The sequence below is a fragment of the Mytilus edulis genome, chromosome 4 (assembly GCF_963676685.1).
Source record: "Mytilus edulis chromosome 4, xbMytEdul2.2, whole genome shotgun sequence".
NCBI lineage: Eukaryota > Metazoa > Mollusca > Bivalvia > Mytilida > Mytilidae > Mytilus > Mytilus edulis.
Genome location: NC_092347.1, coordinates 49374379 through 49399880, shown reverse-complemented (window position 1 = coordinate 49399880; position 25502 = coordinate 49374379). Strand labels below are relative to the sequence as shown.

The 25502-nt window shown below is 32.5% G+C and overlaps 1 protein-coding gene and 1 long non-coding RNA gene across 2 annotated transcripts in view; both read left to right on the top strand.

Moving 5' to 3' along the window:
* Positions 1 to 25225, top strand: part of LOC139519895 (erythroid differentiation-related factor 1-like) — a 495405-nt gene extending 470180 nt beyond the window's left edge. The window contains exon 23 of the transcript XR_011663745.1: positions 24598 to 25225. The gene's annotated coding sequence lies outside the window, so the exon portion shown is untranslated. The remainder of the gene's footprint in view (positions 1 to 24597) is intronic.
* Positions 4084 to 8468, top strand: LOC139518460 (uncharacterized). The gene is made up of 3 exons (XR_011663355.1): positions 4084 to 4253; positions 6464 to 6666; positions 8079 to 8468. It is a non-coding gene; the product is annotated as an uncharacterized lncRNA (long non-coding RNA).
* Positions 25226 to 25502: the final 277 nt, after the last annotated feature.

Below are 25502 nucleotides of genomic sequence, written 5' to 3'. Positions count from 1 at the left end.
TTAATAATTAGGACTAATTGGTGATGGCAGAGAATATGTCTCTGGTGATGGTTATAAACACATAGAAGTAAACTTTGCAAAAAAAAAGGTTTCCTTGGAAAAATTTATAAAAATATATGAATATGCTAGATAAATTTTTCTTTCCGAATTAATAATTAAATACGTTTAGAAATAACAAATTTTCACAGTTAAGAAGTTTTCAATTCAAGTTATTTCATTTTGAAAACGTTGAGAAATATAGATCTTATTCGATGTACAATGTGGGCCGCTTGGAGATCACAATTCTATAAAAAGAATCACTATTTTAGTCGAAATTAAACTGTATATCTTCTTTTTTCAAAACTCCTGAAATAATTTAACATTATCTATAGAGAGCTTACATATGCAAACTTTTTAGAATTATGTGAGCGTAAATAAAATTTGTTTATTACCGTCCCCTACCCCCCCCCCTTTTTTCCTTCTTTAAAATTTATAATTGTAAACGATTTTGTTTCTTAATTTGTGTTTGCTAATTAACTTGGGTTCATGCTGTCAAAAATCAAAAATGTCTCCGTGTGTATCAGTTATTGATAAAAAAATATTTGAAGCCGCCAGACGAATAACGTTACGTCTAAACACCGCCCAGGACCTCCTGGGGGCACTCATGACATACAAAGTGCACTTAGGACCCTTTATAGTCGTCGTATCTGCACACAGGATGGATGTTTATATATTCGTTATACGCTTCTTATTTTAGAGTTAAATTTTGGTAGAATTTGAAATCGAACTTAGATAGATATGTTAATTCTTATAAAATAATGAGGGCACGTGTCACTGATTACACAACTACTGAGCCATGAATTATCCAATCAACAAAATTGATTGGATTATCTTTATTGTTGTTTATAGATTGTGTTGTTAGTACAGTGTGACCATGCGGGAAGTGGGCGCACTACGTTTGCGCGCATTTGGGGATTAAAATGTTTTACGTTTGCGCGCAGCTTTTGATTACATTTGCGCGCATAATTTTACAGGTAAACTCAGGTAAAAATATAAATAAAAATGAAATTAGATTATAATTGACTAAATATTTTTTTATTTTCATAATAAATATGACTATCAATTATTAATTTTGAAAATAATTCTTAATTCTAATTATATATTGTTCATATTGAATTATGAAACCAATTATAAAGTGATCATTAGAAACTCCGTAGTTTAATACATGTAACTTCATTGCGAATATTTCAATATTTCAGAGTGAATGTAAACGAATAGTGATCGTTTTTAAAATAAGTAATTCATTTAAGTTAGTTTGTAAAATTACACCAAGGCACAAATATGGAGTTTCGACACGTACCTACATGTAAAGTAATGAAATTATCAATACTTTTACCTTTAAGATTAGCTATGTTTTAGTATTTTAACATTTTCATCTGTACATATTTCTAGGATTTAGTGCTTGTGCATAATAAAACGGACTTATTTTGCTCGAAATCCCACTTCCAACTCAACATTGGTGAGTAGGTGACCAAGACTTACGGAACGAGTACTTATACTTGTAAATAATTGAACTAATTATAAATAAATAAGTATTATTACCTGTATTTTACCTGAGTTTACCTGTCATAAAAATGCGCGCAATTGTAATCAAAAGCTGCGCGCAAACGTAATGATTTTTGCGCGCAAATGTAATGGTAATGCGCGCAAACGTAATGCACCGCGGGAAGTAACAGTGTGACGTTTAAAATGAATATCACGATGTTTTAAGATTTTCGTATTTGATTAAAATTTCGTTCGATAAATTTTTTAGTTTTATTCTTAATTTTATTATCCTGTCCTGGACCAGTAATTTATTCTTTGCACAAGTCTGAAAAGGGAAATAAATGTTCATACTTTTCAAGAATTTATATTAATAAAAGTTTTGTATATGGAACCCGTTCTTAACTGTAAAAGCCGTACTTTTCAAACAATCAAACTCATATACATGTAGTTGGATGTTATTTCTCATTTTTATCGAACCTGTCCGGGAATTTTATTTTTGAGTTATACGAATGTTTTAAGAAATCCGCATTTATTAAGTTTTTTTTTGTTGCTCTAATTAAAGTCGTTTTGTCCAGTTTCACGAGCCTGAAACGAATTTCAATGTGAAAATAAATTCTGAAAATGAACTTGTCTCCGTTTTCGTCTCCGTTTTTTGTTGTTGAAAATTATGATATTTTGGGTATAATTATTGATATTTTGGGTATAATTCTTTCAATATGTAAGTTAGATTGTAGTAAAATTCTAAACTTAATTGTAAAAAAAGATTTTTGTTAAAGCGAGAAAGACTATTTCGAAGACAGTTTATTGACACGAAATCCGTTCAAACCACGACTAAGTCTTCGTTAAGGTTACACTGAATATTGTACATAATTGTCTTCTCTTGTATAATGGTTTGTTGAGAATAAAGATATACAAATTAATAAAATTTGATATTCAGTTAACATTGTGTTTGTTTAAAAACTTGATTTAGAGAGAGATAAAAGAATCACACTGAAAAACAAAAATCGAACTTGTTACAGAAAATAACGCAACTATAAAATAATTTTCTTTATTCGTGAACTGCAAAACACAACAAATTAATTTACCCGTCATCATGAAAAATAAACTAATAAATTACATCGAATGAGATATTTTATTTTTTCTATATGCAAATTCATGTTAAAGGTATAACACTGAACTAACAATACAATTCATAAACAACTTTAAAGATAATCCAATCAATTTTGTTGATTGGATAATTCATGGCTCAGTAGTTGTGTAATCAGTGACACGAGCCATCATTATTTTATAAGAATTAACATATCTATCTAAGTTCGATTTCAAATTCTACCAAAATTTAACTCTAAAATAAGAAGCGTATAACGAATATAAACATCCATCCTGTGTGCAGATACGATGACTATAAAGGGTCCTGAGTGCACTTTGTATGTCCTGAGCGGTGTTTAGACGTTCCCGAAGAATAAACCATTTCCTGACCTAAACTACATTTATCTGTAATTAAAGAAAATTCGACTAAAACATTCTCTCATATATTAAAACAATTGTAAAATAATTAATTCAACGACTTTCTATCTGTTTACTAATACTTTTCTTGTTCAGTTTTTGTTATACCCATATTAATAGATGAACGGAATTTAGTACTTTTTTAGGAAAATTTACAACTAGATGAACGGCTTTTTTAGGAAAATTTACAACTAGATGAACGGCTTTTTTTAGGAAAATTTACAACTATAGATGAACGGCTTTTTTTGGAAAATTTACAACTCAAATTTTCAAAAACAAAATTCTACACTTTTTACCTGCATTTTTTCTCTGACTCGAAGCCGCCACCGGTGACCCCGTATCAAACATAGCGGCCAACACCTCAAATGCCGTATTCACGATTTTGAGGTATTGGCAATATACAATCACATATCAATATACAGCAAGTAAGTAATTTGGTGTTGAATGTCAGTAGATCAGGATTTGTTAATTGAACTTTGCCTGTTTAAGGGGCACTAGCTGCCAAATTCATGTTCATCATCGATTTTAATCAAATTCACATAACGTGTATATATATAGTGTTGAATTGTTTATTAAAATTTTACGCACAATCTTGGCTGATATGCATAAAACCAATATATTTTATGACACTGAATGAGAAAGAAATTGACTTATCGCATAATACCAGAACCAGAGACATATATATTGCAGAGGCGGATTTAGGGGGCCAGGGGCCCGCCCCCCCCCCTTTTTGAGAAAAAATTTGGTTGCTTATATAGGGAATCAATGAAGCGTGACCGGAGCGGGCCCCCTCTCAGGCCAGTCAGTGGGCCCCCACTTATGAAAATTTCTGGATCCGCCACTGTATTGTATCTAATATCTCTGCCAGAACTAAAAAATAAACTACCGTAAGTCCACATAAGAGGGTATGGATGTTAATTAACAGAATAGAGAACAAAGTACAAAGAAAAAAAAAAGGAATAAAGAATAGTGAAAGAAAGAGAATAATGGAAAAAAGTGTAAGTTTTTAAAAAATTAAAGCCTCTTGCATCAATTTGAGGATTACCCAAGGTTAATTTTACGGCGGCTCATTTTATTTTGGCTTAAAAATAAACATAATTGACAAGTTTCCTTCCCCTGCATTCTCGATCCCACATGTAAATAGCACGGTGGTCTCAAATAAGACATTGATGACATTGATACATTACAACACTTCCCGTCAGTATTTGAATATATTGATTAAGAAGGTATAGAAGATTAATGCACGCACACTATTATCCACCACTGGCCTAAATAGTTAGTCCGCAAAGAACGAGGGTCATAAAGACCCAGCCACCGGCATGGTGTGAATCTGAAAGCTTCCCACTATCCTTTTCTACCCATAGAAAACTTTTGCCTTTCATTTATCAAAAATGAAATATGTTGATATCAATGGTATATAAGAATTATTGGGGAATTCTAACCATTCCTATTGTAAGTGATAAAACTAAATTTATATCAGGGTGATTGAAATGAGGAAAAAAGGGGGGGTCAGGAGTTCAGGGCCCCCTTTTTGGGAAAAAAATTGGTTGATTATAAAGGGAATCACTGAAGCATGGCAGGAGCAGGCCCCTCTTAGGAAGTCGGTGGGCCCCCACTTATGAAAAATTCTGGATCCACAATAGTCCGAGATTACTCTGACGTCCGACGGCTGTTTTGCCAGACACTTTTTGATATGGGACAAGCTCTGACGTCCCACGACCCCAGCTTGTCTGGCAAAACAGCCGTCGGACGTCAGAGTAATCTCGGACTAGATCCACCACTGTCATGACTGTGGTCTTCAGTTGTATTATCTTAAAAAATTACACCTGTATAGTGTATATATATTCTAAAGTGTAAATCAAGCGAAAATAATGTAAACTATCTGTGCATTGGGACCTATTAAAGGGTAATTTGGAGGGAAGAAAGAAGAGAGGGTGAGTCAATGGGAGGTAATTCCCACCCCCTTCAATTTGAGAATATGCTATTATCTTGTAAACGTCCAGATCCCCACCCATAAACCATGTATATTCTTGAATGGGACGATAAAACAAATCAAATGAAATTAAAAGGAGGTCTTTGGGGGGTTACCCCACCCTGATCAATTTAAGAATGTGCTATTATCTTGTGAACGATCCAGATCCCCACCTCTAAACCATATCTATTCTTGTAGGTGACAATAAAATTAATGAAATAAAATGAAAGGGAAGTCCCTGGGGGTCACCCAACTCCGTTCAAATTGAGTATGTGCTGTTCTCATGTTTACAGTCCAGATCCCCACCCTTATACCATATATGTTCTTGAATGGGACGATAAAACAAATCGATTGAAATTAAAGGGAGGTCCCTGGGGGTTACCCCACCCTGTTCAATTTGAGAATGTGCTATTATCTTATGAACGATCCAGATCCCCACCCCTAAACCATATATATTCTTGTACGGGACAATAAAATTAATGAAATAAAATGAAAGGGAACTCCCTTGGGGTCACCCCATCCCGTTCAATTTGAGAATGTGCTGTTATCATGTTAACAGTCAAGATCCCCACCCCTATACCATAAATATTCTTATATATGGGACAATAAAACAAATCAAATGAATATAGGACCATTCCCTTTGTCTTGGGTTGGGAACCCCCCTTTTTAAAATGGCAGGATCCGCCCTGGCATACCATCTAGCTAGCTTTAAAGGCTTTAAAAATATGAAATCAAACAAGGAAGTTAACAGTGTAGGCAACTGTTTTGAATTTAAAAAAAAGCCTTTTACATATAACAATGTTAAATTGTTTTGTGCATTTATTTTTGCTTACCGTATTTTCAATAATGGACAAAATTGCATGATTAAATATTGTAATTTAAGAAAAATCAGCATACATGTTATAAAATGGGAAGTGGAAACTGGGAATTTGACAAAGAGACAACAACCCAACCAAAGAGCAGACAACAGCCGAAGGTCACCTGTGGGTCTTCAATGCAGTGAGAAAATTTCGGCACTGGTCTTTAGCTCATAAATATGTATCAGAAATGAAAATGAGATACAGCTTTCAGTTGTATTAATAAAAACCTCACAATAAGTTCTGAATATACAGTATTGCAAGATTCTCTCAAAATGTACACATAGAGCTGAGAAACTGTAAAATTAATCATGCTTATTTAACATTAAAGTCCTTGGAGTCTATCTTTATATGCATACTCTAGTACAAAGGAATATAAGTATGCAATAGACATCAAGTTTTCAAAAATAAGAGTATCTATGCCATTAATTTACAACAAGATCTTAATCAAGTAATAATTTCGGTTTGTTTAAATATTTCGGAGGTTAGTATGACCTCCTTTTTGGTGATGATGTTTTCGTTTTAAAGTTGGGAAAATTGTTTATACCAACAAAAAAAAACACAAAGTCAATCTAGAATTATGTTTTTATAATTTTTTTATGTTTAGGTTGTCAGCAAGATGAAAAGGACAAGTATGCAGTTCAAAATTCAAAATGTGTATGAGCTGAGGTTCAAGGTCCTACCTTTGCAGATTTTCATATTTTGCATGAATGAATTCAAAGGTTATATGATGGACGGCAGAGAAAGAAAAAAAAACCACTTTTCAATTATCCTGCTCCTGAAGGATAAATGTAAAACATCTTGTTTTCGGTAAGTTTTATGCTCTGTTTTGATAGTGTTAGTGCATTCATCTGTCCAGTCTTTGCTCTAAATTGTATCCTCTTTTAAGTTTTTGGTGAGTGTTCGCCATGAATTTCAGTAAGTAACTTGTGGATTTACATTATATACTCAAAATTTAGTACTCAATATTAATGGGATTCTAGCATGACATCCTTCCAAATGCTTGTTAATCATGTTTATGTTCCAGAACATACAAGTATTTGGACTGTCTGCCCAATTTTAAGAAGTTGGTCAAGTTTATTAGAAACAAATGTACAGTACAGATCAACATAACTGAAATCTTTAATAGATAATTACAAAAAGTTTAATTCAATTGAAATAAAAACACAGGTTTGGTCGAGCTGGTACTAGACAGTACAAGTATACTCAAATGGTCTGACTGTACACAAATGGTGGGACTGTAAGTCTTAGTGTATACTTTTATGTTCTGGACCGTTAACGTAAGGTCCAAATACTGGTATGGTCTGGAACATTTATACATGTCTTAAAATTAATATCAAACATATTGGTGTTTTTGAACTTGGTAATAAGTTATTCGATAGAACTATAATGTTTTGAGATTATCAAAATCAAAAATATCCCATTTTTACTTTTAATTAAGAAGAAGATTATTGATGTATGTATAAATGTATATTAAAATGAGACAGCAAGCCAACAACACAAAAAATAAGGATAAAACAATATAATTTTTTTTTTATCAATGTTATAATTTCCAATATGTTCAAAGAGTTCAAGGTATTTTTTCATTGAAATAAAACACAAATTGAAACTGTCAGAACTTCATATTGTTTCTGTTGTCTGCATTTTGTATTATATATTGCAAATTCTTGTGAATAATGGAATGTTATTATAGTTGTCTAAAGTTTTAACATTGATCTTTAAACTGTAAATTCATAAATTATTGCGTGCATTTATTATTTCGATTCTGTCATTTTAGACTTAAATGCGATTTTAAATTTTACGATTTTGAGAAAAATCCTGTTTAATCCATATACAATATTTCATAATGCGAGTTTAAATTATTGCGTTTACAACTCTTTTGCATTTTTTGCAATAAAAAAAACCTCGCATTAATTTCTGAATTTACAGTATATATATTATGTATATAACTCTGGAAAATACCCAAATGTTATAAAGAAGAAGAAATTAATCGATTGTTATATAGTATTAGAATAGGAAGATGTGGTATATTGCTAATTTGACAATCCTCCATCAGAGACCAAAGGATGTAGGAGGTTAGCAACTGATGACACTGGACAATCTTTAACAATCAGTAAAATCCATAGCGCATAGCTATTTTTATTGAAAATCACATTATTGCTACATGTATGCAAACAATTCTGTATAATACATTACTTTAGATTTTATTGGTTCTTTTTCAGAAGGATTGAAATTCACCACCTAGAATAAATGGAGAAAACATAGAAACAAGACCAGAATAAATTCAAAGACAAAAGTTGGATCAGTTATTATTTTCATCTTTCAGTCAATGATTTGAAGTTCTTTTAAATATAAAAAAATATTGAAACCACAATAATGTTAAAGTTCTGTGCTGGATGACCAAAAAGTGGACTATACCATCAAACAATGCTGGATGATAAGAAACTATTAATGTTTTGTGTGGAGGGATATTGTGAAAAAATTAGATTTACTTAAATAGCTACTAGTATGTTAAGCTTAATAATATAGTTTTTATTGATTTCAAATGGAAAATAATTGTGTTTCAAGAAAGTATTCTATAATTCATGAATAAACATATATTGATACTTATATTATCTGCTTTGTTGTCTAAAAGTTTAGTTTTGAACAGTTATAGAACAATATGCTAAATTAACATTTCCAAAGAAAAAAAGATATTCAATTAAAAAGATTCATCTTATAATAATTTACTACCAAATAGAATACATTGTAACATACACATTACTGTATATTTATATCTATATTTTTATAATTAGAATCCCATAGGATTTTAATTTGTCCCATGGGATATTAAAAATCCCATGGGATAATTATAATCCCATGGGATTTTTTTTGTCCCATGGGACAACAAATATCCCATGGGACTACAATTATCCCATGGGACAAAAAAAAATCCCATGGGATTTAACCAAAATCCCATGGGATAATGGTCAATCCCATGGGATTTTGCCCTGTCCCATGGGATATTGAAAATCCCATGTTTTTATAAATCAAATAGAAAAATAAATATAAAAGTAACAGTAGAAAACCAATGAAATTGTTGAATCCCATGTAATTCCGCACATTTTGGTTATATACATGATATTGTGGCTCTTGTTTGAGGCGGCGGCGGATTTGCAAATGAGTGTTTTGCAAATTAAAAGTGTCCAGTGTTATATATTCATACAATTTTACACATTTGGTGCTGTACAGCTTGACACAAGAATATAAACACACTTTTTGTTGTATATTCATAGCTTAACACATGCTTTAAACACTATCTGTGTAATATATTCATACATGTTATACATGTGGTGATGTAAAGGTGTAACACCACAATTTCGGGCCCGGCCAGAAAGCACACACCCGAAAGTAGTACATATCCAACACAAAACTAGTTCCTACGCATGAGTGTAACTTTCTAGATATGTAGATTATTTATATACTTGTGGTATCAAATGAAGGCCGAATGACGGGTGATCATTGAAGAATCCTTTTTGACTTATAATTTTGGATATTTAAAAAAAACTTCACCAAATTTTAAAAAGAGACTTCTTGTTTGTTTGTCAGATCGGACGTACCTGTTTTGGTATATTCGAAGTTTCGGGAACCTGTTCTTTCTTATATGCCATTAAAAGTATGTTGATTTTTTTCAGTACAAGACACCATGAACTTTAAAGTGTTGCTTTGACATGCAATGAATGTCACTTTATTTGAACATAAAATGAAAGAGCTGTGTCTGCTTGAAATTAAGGAATTTAACATAGAAAGCAATGGGGCCATGCATTAGTGGTGTACTTCCAAAAGCTTGACACAAGGTATAAACACACTCTGTGTAATATATTCATACCAATTTATGCATGTGGCGATGAAAAGTTGGACTCGTGGTATAAACACCCTTTGTGTAATATATTCATATCATTTTAGACAGGTGGTGGTAAATAGGTTGACACATGATATAAACACTCCGAATAATAAATTCATAGTATTTTATACATGTATTGTTGTAAAGCTTGGCACATGGTATAAACACTCTCTGTGTAATAAATGCATACCATTATATACCTGTGGTGATGAACAAACCTAAACGCAAATGAACAACATACATTTTACTGAAATTTACCCTTGGAAAAAATGTGTAAACAGATTTCAATTTTATCAAATCTTTTTTTTTTTTTGAATTATTTAGATTTTTATAAATAATATTTTTTACACCAGAAATGTTATTTATAAACAAGCGTATGAGTTTTAGTAATGACTAGTATATCACTATCGAACACGCAAGACAGAGATGTATATTATACACCTGATAGTTCAAAATGGAAAGTTTCAAGTTATCGGTCGTGTATGTACTGATCAATACCCTTAGAAGTGAAACGATGCATGAACTTGCAAGTCCGACAGGAAATCGCTTTAATACCTGGACGTGTCATCTCACAATACATTTGGGAGTAATACCTTTAGCCATGCTGGTGATCAGACAAGGGAAGGTCCGAATTTATTTAAATAAGTTTATTACATAATAGAATTATGAACAAATTAGATTTTCGAAAACAATTTTCACGGAACACTTATTTATGATCATTTATGACTTTGAACTATGACTTATTAACCAATTCCCATATAAACAGTTAAAAACGACAGACCTTAAAAAAACATTTTTCGTATCAAGTTAGTTAATCGGATAAAACAACCGTACGATTGACAAGCGATTACGGCTACATTAGGTTACTGTGGTTTTGGTCCTTTGTGGTTCATAGACATATCGTGGCTAAAAACAGAGAAGATGGTCAAAATGGCGGCACGCAGAGAATTGATACTCTAAATTTAAAATCGATGGTGATCTCTTGTCTAGCAGAATAAAACTTTAATATCTACGAATTTGAGCATTTTTATACAGAATGGACATAATATCAATTTTTGAATTTTTTTTGCGGAGTTTCCCTTTAAGAAATGTTCGGTTTTGCTGCCAAATACTAATAACTTCTATATATTCTTATTTTAATTACTTTCACTGTTGTTCAAGGTTTATGAAAATAAACAATATTGTAAACATTTGTTATACAGCCTGGGATAACTACAGAAATACTCGAAAGAAATCTTGAGGGAGACCTGTAGTCAACAAAAGACAGGTGTCATAACAATCTGTCTAAAATGTACTAATAGATTTTTTTTTTTAGCCAGCAGTGTACACGAAACATTATATGTGACATAGAAGAGAATCAGATGGTGTGTATATGTCAATAGGACAGAAGCCCGACGACAGAAATAAAAAAAAAACACATCTTGGTGCATACATACAGTCTTTGGCAAATAATCACACAATATGTCTCGCTCGTTATTGTCTAGATTCCATGATAGATATACATAGATTCGACAGAAACAATCAAAGATTTATCATTTTTTTCTTAATAAGGGAGGGGGCACATAACACTATGATATGTACCATCACTAACGGCGATGTTCCTCACAAAAGTTTCAGAAAATGAAATGTAACAGGGTTAAATAATAGTAACTTTTCAATCTCGACCATTCCCCTTTTATCTTACAATTTTCTAGGAGAGAAAAGAAAGGAGTTCTGTTGCATCTTAGATAATATCCCGTCGACTCTATCATGATGTTCGGGTTGCACTCAATCCCAACGAGGGCTATAATATATAAACGACGCAGGTTTTTGCCAATACCTTCTCTGTTGGTATCTTGCAAATTTTCTACTATATAAGGAGTTAAAAACCTTTACATCGTATGCTATCCTCTGAGAGAAGTCACTGGGAGCTTGTTTTCTTTCGAATTATGTGTGGAAAATTTTTTTTTTGGTGTGTTTTTCTTTAGCTTTTTGCATAGTTTTGTGTTTTGATTTTTCTTTTAGAAAAGAGGGAGTGCGGTGAGATACACAGGCAAAATTTGCTCACATGAATTTCACATCAATCTCACGTGAAATTCACATGAAAAATTTCACGTGAGATTCACCTCAATCGAGCTTATACATGAAACTCACGTGAAAATTTTCATGTGAATTTCACGTGAATTGAGATTCACATGATTCTGATGTTAAATTTTTCACATGAATTTCACGTGAAATTTACAACAAAAAAATTGATATTTTTCATGATTTTAATTAGATTTGAAAATTTATATGTTATTTGAATTACTCTATTTTAAAACTTCATGTGAATTTCACATGAAAAGTTTTACGTGATTTTCATGTGAAATTTACATGAGTTTCACATGAGAATCATGTGAAACTCACAAAAATTGTTTTCACGTGAGTTTCACGTATAAGCTCGTTTGAGGTGAAATTGATGTGAATTTCACGTGAGATTCACATGAATTTAAATTCACGTTAAATTGATGTGAGTGAAATTTGCCTGTGTAGACCTTTTTATTGATAAACAAATAACTTTTATTAAATGTACCTATTATATAACAGAGAATATCAATAAAGGGAGATGCAAGGTATATATATATATAAAAAAAAAAAAGTATGTGGTATGGTTGTCATCTTCACAAGAGACCAAAATGACAGAAATTAACAACCATGATAGGTCACCGTACGGCCTTCAACAATGAGCAAAGCTCATACCGCATAGTCAGCAAAAAAAAGGCCCCGAAATAACAATGTAAAACAACCCAAACGAGAAAACTAACGGCCTTATTTATCAATTGAACAGAAACACAACAACACCCATCTGCACTGCATGATATTCTCTGTTTTTACTTTATCTAATTGTCACTTCGAATCTACACCACGTTTCACATGCAAGGGGTTGAGTTATGATCATTACGGCATTAACAAACAAAAAAAACAAATTTTAGCGCGGGACTTACTTCCGCGTAGACCTGTGTAAAATAGGCATGCAATGTCGTCAATCTGAGAAGGTGTACATTTTATATCACAGTTTAAAGACTTTTTTCAGTCGAAGTCAGATTCACACTGATATTAACCATTCGGTGAGCAACAAAAAAGTAGAAAGTCGAAGTTGACATCACTATGGTACCAGTTGTAACGGAACTGTGAAGAACGACGGTATTCATTGCAGTGTAAGAGGAATAATCAAATGTTAACACCGCCGAATAATCAGTTAAAGTGATAACACCCAGACAGGTTATTACAGGACAAAGACAAAGAAATTAACAACTGTAAGTCACCGTACGGCCTTTAAAATAAATAAATAATCTTTATTTCAAGTGAATGATCCCACTAGTTAAAAATAATCTCTCTGGGAGTCCGCAAAATAATAATAACGTATTTATAAATACATACAGTATTATAATGATATATTATACACAATATACAATTGTATCTAAATAATTATGAAAGTAATTAATAAATCATTAATAAAGGTGTGACCGAGGCTTTAACAATTAGCAAAGCCCATACCGCATAGTCAGCTATAAGTCCCCAAAATGACAAATGTAAAACAATTCAAACTAAAAACAAACGGCCTAATTTATGTACATAAAAATGAACGAAAAACAAATATGTAACACATCAATAAACGACAGCCACTTAATTACAGGCTCCTGACTTGGGACAGGCACATACATACAGAATGTGGCGGGGTTAAACATGTGAGGGGGATCCTCCACCCTCGACCCTTCCCCTGGAACAGGGGTGTAACAGTATAACATAAGAACTCTTATTCGATTTCGGATGATGAGAACAGCGTTGCCTCTGTACATGTCCTCACTGTTTCTTTGAATTTCTTCATAATACGTACAAGTTAAATCTAAATGTTCATACAAGTGTTAGGACGCTTCTTAATTACGAATTCCAACAATCCTGTGAATCTTTGTATCGTACACCATCTACGAAGAAACCATACCCATCGAAGGTGTCGGTTGGATTCCCAATAAGTAAAATGTTGTGTTCCGACGTTAATCCAAATATATGGTCGACATTTGGAGTCATATAAAAACTAGTTCAAGATACAGATCATCGAGGTCGGGTGTAAGTGCCTGCGGTTTGTCCATGACAGGCGCGTAGTGTTATTTCTACGTTTACGTCAAAACGCCCGGGCGTACACTTGAATTTTTGTTAAAAAAATATTTTAGTCTAAAGAAAATAAAAATAACTTGTTAGAAGCACATCAGCTTTATAATTCTTTCTTCGTTGGCTTGTAATTGTGGATAAAATTGACGAAATTTACTTTCAGTCAAATGGTATCATATCATTTATTTGTTCATTTTCTGTCAAGTCTGAAGCTACTTTGAGTTTTATACTCCGTTCCCTTTTGTTTTAAGCAATCCTTTATCTCCTTAAAATCGTTTTGTGGTTTACAGTTTTGTTGAGCCTGTGACATACATTTGTATTTCTGACGCCAAAGCGCGACATAGCGATCCTATATGGCTTTTTATAAATTATCAATGCATCAATCTTCATAAATTGTCATGAAACTTGGCCCGCGCTAAAACTAGTAGTACTCCAGATCAAGAAAAAATATCTAAAGAAAATGTTGGATTTTTTAAAAATCCTGTAATGGATTGATAAATGGATTCACTTTTTGAAGGAGGAATCCTTGACAAAAAAAAAACAGGATTCCACAGAACCCTTTACGATATCTTATATTGGACCTGACCATCTCTGAAGATTAATGTTCATTTACGAAATTTGGAAATAGAAAGGTGATTTTGTTGGTTAATTGCTTTACCCTCACAGCTCTTTTAAAACATATTTAAAAGCTACTGGTTTTGAAATTATCTCTGAATCCTAGGACTATTATATTTCAAATTAACAAAATGAATAATTTAACATAACAAATAAACCATTTAGATTGTAAAGTATGTTGCTACTGATGAGTTTTTAATGACAGGAATGGTATTCATTCTCGATAACTCGTTAGCTTCCGGGGGCCTCGCTCCCTAGATCTAATCCACTACCCGAAATTGTTTGACATGGAGCAGTTTGGGGTCCTCAGACCCTTCGCCAAGGTTCGGGCGTACACGTTAAAATGACCTAGCTACGCCACTGCATGAGTGGAGGATCGGCAAACCTTGGAAGAGGTGGTAAAGTTGACAGCATGGTTAAACTATATTTAATGTTTTTTTTTGTGATTTAAACAGTGGCTTCCGTTTGCGCTTCAACCACAGATTTAAAATGTTGGTAAGGTTTTGACTAAATCCGATTTTAGCTGATAGTTTCTATTTCGATTGTAAGTAAGACGGAGGTATTTTAAGGTTAGTGGTGGCATTAAATGCACACATTTAGTATAACCCGATTTGAAATATGAAATTAAGGTCACTACAGGTGATGTTTAAAAACAAATGATCACAAATAGATTGATTTGGTTTAAAGTTACTTTGCCTTGAATCAAATTCCATTTTCCAAAAACTGAAACCAAAATTTTTCATGTTAAGGAATCATTCATTTGTAAATACATCACTCGTTGATTTATTAAATCATTATTAAATCAAAATTAATTTGATTTCCCATTTTGGAAATATTCAAAACCTATTTGAACAGTCAAATTCATATAATAATCTGAATTATGTAATTGAGCTACCCGCTGCTTCATTTTAACGTCAAAACGAAGAATTATTTGCAAATGATATTAATATCAGGATGAAAGACAACAGTCATAAGAAATAAATCAATGGATATGACAATATCATTGAGAAATAATGGTTTGTCTTTTTGAATACAGATATTTCATTTAATTTTTTACGGCAGCCATATTGATTTTCCCTTTGTGACAATTTGTTCCTGGCGAAAAGCTAGATTTTCACACTTCACTGCATTACAAAATTGGCTTTTAAGCAAAAGAATGCCCGATGGATGCGACATTAACTGGCGATTACACGTCATTTAATTTTATACTATTGAACCATGCCTACATCTTCTCTCCGATTCTGACAATCACACAGAAAATTAATTGGATTTTTATAACAGGAAACAGTGCGTATTGAATAATATATGTCCCGGAAATGGTACACAGTTGAGACGAAAATCAAGCGCCTCAAGGATTAAGATTTTTCGTTCGACCTGCTTGCAATAAGATGCAAAAGCAACGTTTTGATTTATAATCCAACATCCTAATAAGTTGTTTATCCTGCTGTGTGATGTTCGTCTCTTTGTTCGTTGTGTTTTAATCTGCTTCATTAAGCTTTGCTTCCTCTTCAGATTTGGAGGATAAAGTGAATAAAGAGAAAACTTTCTGGATATAGAACCTTTTCTTCGAATTTAGAAAAAAAGAAAATCTGTTAATACATATTTCGATTGGAAATAATTTTAACAGATTCAGAATGAATTTATATCAATAGTCAATACGACTTCTCCTATAACATGTATAATGTATACTCGTCTCGCCTTCCATTCCATGTTTAAGTAGCAATACACTAGTCCCATTTATTTCATTAATTATATTTAAGGTACCTAAATTTATTTATGATTATTATGCGCAATAGATATGTATACTGTAACAGGTAAATTGGTGCAAATGTGTTCCGTATAGATATTTGCCTAATTGAAACATGAGAAAAATAATATTTTGTGCAAATGACACAACGGTCATCTAAAAAATAACAGTTGGCGCAAAATGACTGCTGCCGAAAAAAATCGGCTATTCTTATACTTCCCACAAGGCTCTTAACTTTTCTACCTTTCTAAACATCTTCGGCTTTCAAATGTTTGGTTTGAGAATTCCTGAAGTAAGTTAAGGTTAAAAGCGCCCTCGTGGAGACCGTGTATATGTGATATTAGGTTAGTAAGGAGGCGGGGCTTATCTCATACACGGTTAGAAGTGGTGTTACGTCCCTTTATATTCCATATAAGGTAGTAGGGAGAAAAAAGTAAAATCACAAAAATACTGAACTCAGAGGAAAATCAATTCGGAAAGTCCATAATCACATGGCAAAATCAAATAACAAAACGCATCAAAAACGAATGGACAAGAACTGTCATATTCCTGACTTGGTACAGGCATTTTCAAATGTAGAAAATGGTGGATTGAACCTGGTTTTATAGCTAGCTAAACCTCTCACTTGTATGACAGTCGCATCAAATTCCATTATATAGTCACCGATGCGTGAACAAAACAAACAGACATAATAGGTAAAAATGTCAAAAATAGGGGTACAGCAGTCAACATTGTGTTATCATCTTAATCACTATAAAAACAACAAATGTAACGAAGAAGCACAAAAAGGCATACATCAAATTAACATCCTCATTTTGATTATATTATACGATTATATTTGTCTATGTAAAATGCACCCATCAAGGAAGGAGGGTATGGGTACTGGTGTAAAATTGCGCGTTTGAAATTCGCACAGGTAGACATGAAATAATTTTGTCGTTCAAAGTATGACGGGATGCATAAATACAGTCACGCAAAATAGATATAACAAACACTGACTTAGCAGTTAAAGTAATAATAATAAATATAAAATAATAGTGTGGTTCAAAGTATGACGTGATACATAAGTACAGAGTCACGTAAAATGTATATCACAAAAAAAGTTGGTTAACAGTAAAAGTAATATTAATGAATAAAATAATTTTGTCATTCAAAGTATGACAAGATACATAGGTACAGATTCACATCATAAAATAATTTTGTCATTCAAAGTATGACAAGATACATAGGTACAGAGTCACATCATAAAATAATTTTGTCGTTCAAAGTATGATGGGATGCATAAGCACAGAGTTACGTCAAAAGGATATCTCAAAAAAACAGACAACAGTAAAAGTAATATTAATAAAGACAAAAAAAAGGAATAATATAACACGTAATTAAGATGATAAACAACGTCAGTACGCAAAATCTATACTTCAAGACCATCGTGTATTATTTGTGAAGTTGATACGGAATATTTATCAACAAGTTCTGGGTACCTTCCGATGAACTTTTTTAGAAAAAGGACGAGACGTTCTTTGACATACCCCTGGTTCATCAACTTTCTGCTCAGACACTGGTGACGTTTTACAAAGTCTGTAGTAGGGAGGCGGGGGTTATTTCATACACGGATAGTAGTGGTGTTACGTCCCTTTATAAAAACAGAACGGTACTGAGAAGAAATCGTAAAGGTTAAGCTTTGGATTTTACACATTCTGGCCACGAACATCACTGAAGAGACATGTACTGTCGAAATGCGCATCTGGTGCAGTAAAATTGGTACCGTTAATGTTATTACTACCACTGGGTCGATGCTTCTGCAGGTGGACTTATAGTCCCTGAGGGTACCACCAGCCCAGTAGCCAGTTCTCCGCTACTGGCATGAAAGTACGGATTTTTTTGTGTTATTAAATTTGCTGTTACGAAATGTTAAAAATTATAATAAATTAAGGAATGTATCTCCCTCATGCAAAGCTCTGATTCCTTTCACGGATTTGGCTATACTTTTTGGAACTTTTGGATTATAGCTCTTCATCTTTTATATAAGCTTTGGGTTTTACACATTTTGGCCACGAGCATCACTGAAGAGACATGTATTGTCGAAATGCGCATCTGGTGCAGTAAAATTGGTACCGTTAATGTTATTTCAACAGACGAAGAAATTGATTAAGATTGAAATCAATTCATAAAACACATTTAAACCAAGCAAGTTGTTATTGTTGGTATCTGTTTTTGTAGGATCAATGGAAGTGGTTTTGTGTTTTGTAGGATCAATGGAAGTTTTTTTGTTTATCATGATTTATTATTTGGTTGTCAAAACTATAATCATGATAACAGAATAAAAACATCTATCATATATAAAAGAGTAAAATATACCAGAACTTTAACTGATCAGTAAAATAATATGAAGTCCTGTTTCATGTCTTATTACAGTTTAAGACTTTAAAAGATACCAGGAGTGTCTCGTAAAGTGTGTGACTTGCGCATAAAATGGTAGGCCTGGAATCTATGATATGGGCTTTATCAATAAAAATAATTAATTATCAATTCGGAGCTTTTATTTATTTATCAGGAACGTTCAAAACCCTAAAAAATGCATCATGAAAGCAACTGATGAATAAATCTTTGAGTATGTGAGAGAAGCTATCAGAACAGAATTTAGGACGGTATGTTATGAATCATGTCAGTACCGAAGTCGATATCGAAAGCGAGGAAGATTTTGAATAATACTTTCAAAGCTTTCAAAGCTAAATTATCAGTTCTACTTCTTGCGATAGCATGCATTAGTTTAAAATTCTCAAAAGTTACAGTTTGAAATGCGGTTTGTTTCAACTCGGCTTATTCATTTGAAGATAAAAGCACCTTAGAAACAAACAAAACGTGATGAATTTTATGAATTTTCTTGTGTACTTGGATTGCTGACTCAAAGTAGAATAGTAGGTCTCAATCTATGAAGATCCACAGAGTTGCAACTGACCAATTGTCAGTGTTTTGTCTTTTTTTTTTATACTTTTTAAGCTTCTCAATTGATAGGCTGTAAACAAAGAATTTTGGTCAATTTCCCCTGTATTTGTTACACTCACAGCGTCAAAATCTATATGTTGTCAAAGCATAATAGAATTATAAAGTCTATATCATAATTCTACAAATATCATTTCATAAATTTACAGTGTCCATAAGATCAAACTCTCATTGCTTTATGTTGATGCTGTTGGCATTTTGATGGAAAATTTCAAATGTTACATACTTTAACAAATTTTGAATTTAGCCCTAAATGGATCTAAATTTTAATACATTAGTTTCACACATATTTCCCGATATAATTGTGATGTTGGTTAACGATGTTCCTCTTATGCATTTTTTGTTGTTGTTAAAAAGTCAAAATTTGCAATAGTCTGTCTGTAATTATAGGAGAAGTCGTTTTGAATTCAATCCAAATATTGTTAAAGAGCGCAGATTTTTTGATTTTTGTGGATTTTTTTTTTTGGTGTTTTTTTTGTTTTGCTACATGCATTTACTGACTTTGTGTCATATATGAACACACAGGTAAATTTTACGTGAATTTGAATTCATATTAATCTCACATGAAATTCACGTCAATTTCACCTCAAACGAGCTTATATGTGAAACTCATGAGAAATTCGTGAAAATCACAAGATTTTTTTTTCACGTGAAATTCAAATGATTTTTTTTTCACGTGAAATTCAAATGATTTTTTTTTCACGTGAAATTCAAATGATTTTTTTTTTCACGTGAAATTCACATAAATCTAAAAAATTAATTGAAATTAGCCTGAAAATTTTCACGTGAATTTCATGTATATTAATCTCGTTTGAGGTGAATTTCACGTGACATTTTTCACGTGAATATCATTTGACATTCATGTTAAATTCACGTGAGCAAATTGTGCCTGTGTACTAGTACACCATATCCTTTCTTTACTATTATGCTGCGTATATATACTTACGACGTTTACTCAACAGCCATGTATATAGTATATAGTATACGGATGTTCATGTATGTAACAAATCAAAGAGCGATATTGGACGTTTAAAACACCATAAGGTGTAGAAATAGTAAATGAAATTTGCTTAAATTTTGCATGCTGTTGATTATAGATCTAGATTCACTCGGAATATCCAAGAGCATTAAGAATTTAAAAAATTATTATTTAGGACCCTTTTTGAAAAGTGGTTGCCAGCTTTGGTTTGGTACGATTATTTTGACGTTTTGTTGTACTTTTTCACTTAGAACCACACTTTGACTGATGTATACCGACACAATGAAGTCTCTACTATCACTATTTTAAAAAGCATAAAAAGTATGGGTCCCAGTGCTATTTTCATGCTACAAGTTTTGTAAAATTGACAAAACTAGCATAATTTTTATCTATCACTTAAAGTGTAATAGCATTTAAAAGTCTTTTGATTTGGCTTTACCATTGTTCTCAATGATTTAAGTTTTCTTTATAATACATTATACTTACTTCAAATGTTAATATATATAAAAATATTTAATTTGTTTGTACTACTATCTGAAACGTTCTTTGAATTTTCTTTCATTTATGTTGTCAGTACTGTATGTACTTTCGCTGATATAAGTGAAATGTTATTGTACTAAGAAAATTTTTAAATACAATATTTTCGTATAGGAATGCATACAACATCATCTTACCTTTCTTTTTCTGCTCGTAAAAAATAAATCTATATGAAAAACATAGAACCAAGACTTTTCTTCATAAAATAATGTTTACGATATTGCTAAATACGAAAATAGTCGCTTCCAATCGTCTTGTTAGTTATGAAGCAAAAACTCTGACACACCTCTATCTTAGTTGTTTTGAGTGATTTTTTTGTGGTAAACTTTAAGGTATAAATGACGTGTTGTGCTGGTACACCACTTTCCAGAGTTAAGGTACCGTTGTGGTGGGGTGTCGTTATACATTGTATGAGTCTTACCTAGTCAGGACGCTATAATTCAGTGATTGTAGTTTGTTTCTGTGCGTCATATTTTTTTGTCGGTTGTTGTTAAATTTTGTACATATGTCAGGGCGATTGTGTCGTCTAACTCTTACTGTGCGTATTGGTTTAGCTCATTGATGAAGTATGATGGTAACCTATAGTTGCTTTCTTCTACATCCTACATGTTCTACGTCGACTCATTCGATCTCTGGTTAAAATTTGTCTCATTGTCAATCATACCAAATCTTCTTTTTAATATACATATCTGTATTACTAGTATAGAATTGAGAATAGAACAGACAACAGGAGAAGGTCACCAACAGGTCTTCAATGCGACGAGAAATTCCCTTACCCGGAGGCGTCCTTTAGCTGGCTCCTCAACAAATATATATATTAGTTCAGTGATAATGAACGCCATACTAAACTCCATATTGTACACAGAAACTAAAATTAAAAATAATACAAGACTAACAAAGGCCAGAGGCTCCTGACTGGGGACAGGCGCAAAAATGTTTATGAGATCTCAACCAAATCCCTATACCTCTAGCCAATGTACAAAAGTAAACGCATAGCAATACGCACATTGAAATTCAGTTCAAGAGAAGTCCGAGTCTGATGTCAGAAGATGTTACCAAAGAAAATAAACAAAATGACAATAATACATAAATAACAACAGACTACTAGCAGTTAACTGACATGCCAGCTCCAGACTTCAATTTAACTGATTGAAAGATTATGTCTTCATCATATGAATATCAGGCACAATGCTTCCCGTTAGGGGTTTAGTATCAAACCATCATAACATACATGAGAAGAACATAACCCGTGTCATGCCAACAACTGGGTTTTAAATAAATGTGTTTAGTTCTGATGCAAAGACGCTATAAGTGAGTCAATATTAAGCCAAACTATGAAATCTTTAATGACCTGACAACAGTATCGTAACTATATCCCTTCTTAATAATTCTATTTGAAGGTTTTGTTAGCTTCTGCGGTGAATACTGACATTTTTGTGCTTTATAAAGAATAATTCCATAAACAACTAGATGTGAAATACCTGAACTTATAAGAAGTCTGCATATTGAGCTATATATGAGCGAATCGTTCAAGATGAGATATATAAACACCGTAAGATGGTGACAAGGGAACGTCACCATCTAAAAATGGATAATTAACGATAGGAAATGAAAATTCATCTCTTTTATCATAAATGTTAGTATTAAGCTTTCCGTTAATGATATAGATATCTAGATCGAGGAAAGGGCAGTGGTCATTGTTAGTATTAGCTTTATTTGAAGTAAGTTCAACAGAATTTTCTTTAGTATACATACTGAAATCGTCATTATTGAGAGCCAAAATATAATCCAAATATCTAAAAGTATTATTAAATTTGTGTATCCTGTTTCGATGGGTCTTTGCTGATTTTTGTCATAAATTGTAACTCATAGTAATACAAAAACAGGTCCGCAATAAGTGGTGCACAGTTGGTCCCAATTGGAATTCCGATATTCTGACGATATACAGAATCTCCAAAGCGAACAAAAATGGTATCTAGTTAAAATTCAAGAGCAGATATATAGTATCAAAGCATGCCCAATTGACATAGTTTTTTTGTTCATTGCTACTAAAAAATGACCTAAAAGAGTTTTTCTACACAGAGAACAATACATATTGTATTCATTCAATATGACAGGTGGACTAACAAAAGTCGAAATAGCCTGGTCAGATGAAGATAGCACTGTTGAAAACTTTCATTGGGTTCGCAATAAAACAGAAATATAAAATACCGCGCCGAAGTACAAAATAATGGACGTACTTCAGCGCGGTATAAAAAGTAATATTATTTGGTTTGTTCGTAAGGCTACTCAAAATTAACATGGATTTGTCCTAGCATTATAAATGTAACTAACCTAAACCATTAATACATTGATCAGTGCTTTTCCTTACTTGCATGACATCACTTGGTAAAACAGATAGCTGTGCATACACACTAATGCTAGTTAGAAGGGATATTAAGAAAATCATATTTTATACATCTGTCTCGAACCACTATTTTGAAGGTTGGAACAATATTTTTTTTTGTATATTAAAAACAACGGGAAAGCATTAGGAGTTTTCAGAATGCAATTGCATGTCGCATATATCAGTTTTATTAGTTAATATCCCTATGTTTAGAAACACGAGATTGATAATTATTGAGATAATTATATAAAAATTGACTGATGGCAGAAAAAAACAAATAATAATTTTCATTATAAATACTACTGTAAATTCTGAAATTATTGTGTGCATTTATTATTGATATGTTGTGAATTTAGACTAAAATGCGATTTTAATTTTTGCGATATTAAGAAAAATCCTGTTTGATACATATAAAAAATTTCAAAATACGAATGGCGATGATAGCCCTGTCGCATTTTTCTCAATAATAAAAACATCGCAATAATTTCTGAATTTACAGTATATCGTAGAACTGCACAAAAGTTAACAAAAATGAAATGAACTGTAAAATGAGATACTTCAATATATAGGATTTGTCGTTCTTTATTTCTGAACCACACACATTTTATTTCAACATACCAATGCTACAATTAGGATTTTACAGACTGGACAAATGAATTAAATATAAAAAAAAACTTACAAATATGTACTTATAAGGATTTATTTAGTTCGTGTGTTTATAGGTCGCATCTTAAGTTTTTAAATGTTTGCTTCTATTTGATTTTTTTTCGTTAGCTGTGAATGGAGAAAATTTAAACATTTTGGATTTTGGGAGATATCGCATAAACTAAAATTCTATGGTGAAGGATAAGTTGTCAAAGGCAATGAAAAATGATTTGTAGATGAAAATGAGTCAAGATCATAATGCCCGCGTCACACTGTCCCGATTTTTACGCCGATGGTAACACGATAATGGAAATTTTCAAAATCGGGACTAATCGTATCCAGATCGGGCTATTCGTAGTGTCATCTTTATCCATCTTAGAACCATCGGCCACTTTTTCTAGCCTTCGGGGACAACTTCGGGAAGGGTTCTAAATTTTTAACATGTTAAAAAATCCCCGAAGGTGCGTCCGATGTTGAGGGTTCGTATTGAGTTCGTATCACCATCCTCACCATCGTATTGTCACCGGGAATGCATCTTTGCACATCGTATTGCATTCGTGTTTCCGTCGCTTCCATCGGGCAGTTTTGACATTACGATGTCTACACGAGTAAATCCCGAAGATACCCGAAGGTCTTACGATGGCAACACGACTTCGTGAAGACCTCGTAATCCCGTCGTGTTGCCATCGAATAAAAGTACGAAGGCGACAAGATGGAACTACGACGGCAATAAATCCAGCTAAATATAAGTTAATTTTCGCGCTAAAATACATTTAAAGTGCCATGCGCGATATGCCCTGGTCAGTCTAATACGACAGTTAAGGGCATACGATACAGTTTTGAACCTGTATTTACAAGTTAATGAAAATTTGCATATAGGCTATTTTTTACCTCATTAAATCAAATTTGTAATAAAAAATATACCTTCATCTGCTACTTTTTGAGTAAAATGAGTTCGAAATTTTGTATATTTGCTCAAAATTCAGATTTGTGTCCGTATTTTCTTTTTCGAAAGAAAGACATAACATTTTTGTTTTAAAAGATAAACACAAAATGGTTTTTGTTAAATAATCGGTAATTTCTGTATTTTATAAGTATCATTAAAAATTATGCAATTTTTATTCCGAAATAACTCTATATTTATCAAACGTTCATGAATAGAGGAAAAAACGTCATTTTTTGCTGCATGTTTATCAAAATTAAAAAAAATGCGCTATTTACAGTTTTATAAAATTTGGGTCACATAATCTCCTTGCAAAATGAAACAAATTGCTGTTTTAAAAAATAGGGGTCGATGCACTCGTTTTCAAATTAAATCAGTTTGAATGATAAAAATCAGTCGAAAAATGCATCTTTTCCCGATATGTCAGGGTTTGACGTCTCGAAAATAACATTTTACGTTAGCAACGTCATTACCTTCCCTGTAACTGTATCGTATGCCCTTAAAATTAAGAAAGACGTTCACAAAACATGGAGCTCATATCATATGATTCTATGAGAACAAGAAAGGCGACAAATGGAACAAGAAGAGCAGCTATTACAGGCTCAGGATTTTCTTTTACAAGTAAAATATTATTTTTTGTCAATTTTTCATATCAAGTAACATAATGAAAATCATAAACGCGCCTCGTACACCAACACTGCAGGTACGCGTATATAGGGAAACCAACTTTTTCTTCATTATTCTGATTTTTTATGTATCGTCTGAGTTGTTGTCACACGA